Below are 1,706 nucleotides of genomic sequence, written 5' to 3' on the forward strand. Positions count from 1 at the left end.
TTTTGAATCCACAAAATACTTTTTTGGTGCCAGCATTGACTGGCCAAGCAATCTCACGTGATCCTCTGCAGCAAGTGATGGCTAAGAGGGGAGTGTCATCACGACTTTACACAAGTGTGTCTTTACCTCTGTGGCAGAGGCTCAGCCGAACCCCTGAGACCGGCTCATCGAACCCCTAGGGTTMGATCAAACCCAGGTTAAGAAYCACTGCAAAGCTTTAAAAATGTCCTCATGTAGGTCATTCTTTAGACTTTCCTTTAAGTCGCCAACAAGTTGATGTTTATTAGAATTTCTAAATGATAGATTTAAATTCCAGGTTTGAAGAATAAAATGCAGCACTTATGATTTGCTACTCCAAATTCTAAACTGTTTCTAAAAGTATCTTTTTTAAAAATGCTAACATTTTTATTTGTCAAGAAGTCATTGTGATGTGGATGATGTTCCTATTGAGAATCATGTTATTTGGGGGAAATAAGATTAAAATAAATCTCAGATCTAGTTGTTGGTAATATTTTTTTAATCTTGCGCCATCATCAGTTTTAAAGAACTCATTTTTCTAGTTGTCTGTTTAGCTGCTCTGAGTTATAACTAACATGGCTCTCATACATATTATCTCTGAGCCTTACATATGTATTTTTATCTGTTTCGCACTTAGTTCCTGATAATGGCATGGAGCTGCATTGAGCCGTGCGATCCTCACCCTTTCTGACAACTTCTATACTGTCCAGTGCTTTGAGATGATGACAGGTGCGCCAGACTCCGTTCGATAACTTTGGAGGAGGACATAAGAGGCTCAAGTCTTCCTCTAATTACATGTTGGCCAGAGAGACGGAAGCTGGAGTTATCAGAGCAAGCCAGTGATCCGTAAAAGCTCCAGCAGAGCTCTGATAATCAGAGTTTCCCTGTCCCAGCGTCCCCGAGATACAATCTCACTCCTGCAGAAATCGTCAATGAGATGATCCATAACCACAATCATTAAGTTATGGGAATGTAACWGAAGTTGTTTTCCAGGGACATTCAATCAAGTAAAAGCAAATGTGATATCAGACCTAATTTAAATTACTCATAGCATCTTTTGTTGTGTTATCAAATGATTAAACAAAAACGTTTAATTGATTAAAATTTGGCCCTCTCCATAATGAGTTTTATTTTTTAAAAAAAAGCAGAATGTCTCCTCTGTGATCACTGCCTGTCAGGATGGATTTGCTTTTGTGCTGGAGTCATCTTGTTTTCATCAGACCAAAGTGTGAATTTTAGCCCCTCACAGTTCCCYGGGTTTTCTCTTTTGGCTTCACTTGCTGTTTTTGTTTGTAGAATCAGTTCCTTTTGTCTCGTCTCCATACTCGTTTGTTGTGTCTCACTGGTTCCCAGTGTTGGCGGGACTCCATCAGGGCTGTGCGTCCCAATTCAGGGGGCTGCAGATCGCAGCCCACGGTGGGCCACCGTCTTTGAATGACTCATGTTTGCTTGACCACACTACCCCGTTACCATAGTGATGTGTTTTATATCAAGTGCCTTCAGAATTAAAATTTGTTGGGACGTGTGGTCACACGTCTTTCACTGGAGGAATAACTTCACAAATAAATAGAAACATTAATAATTTGGGTTTAGCTCCAGCAGTGCTTGTAATTGCATTTTATTTAACATCTCATTGCAGCAACAATTTCATCAGCTAACTTGCTGCATTTAAAAACAAATGATTAATT

Source organism: Austrofundulus limnaeus, unplaced genomic scaffold (assembly GCF_001266775.1).
Source record: "Austrofundulus limnaeus strain Quisiro unplaced genomic scaffold, Austrofundulus_limnaeus-1.0 Scaffold39, whole genome shotgun sequence".
NCBI classification, from domain to species: Eukaryota; Metazoa; Chordata; class Actinopteri; order Cyprinodontiformes; family Rivulidae; genus Austrofundulus; species Austrofundulus limnaeus.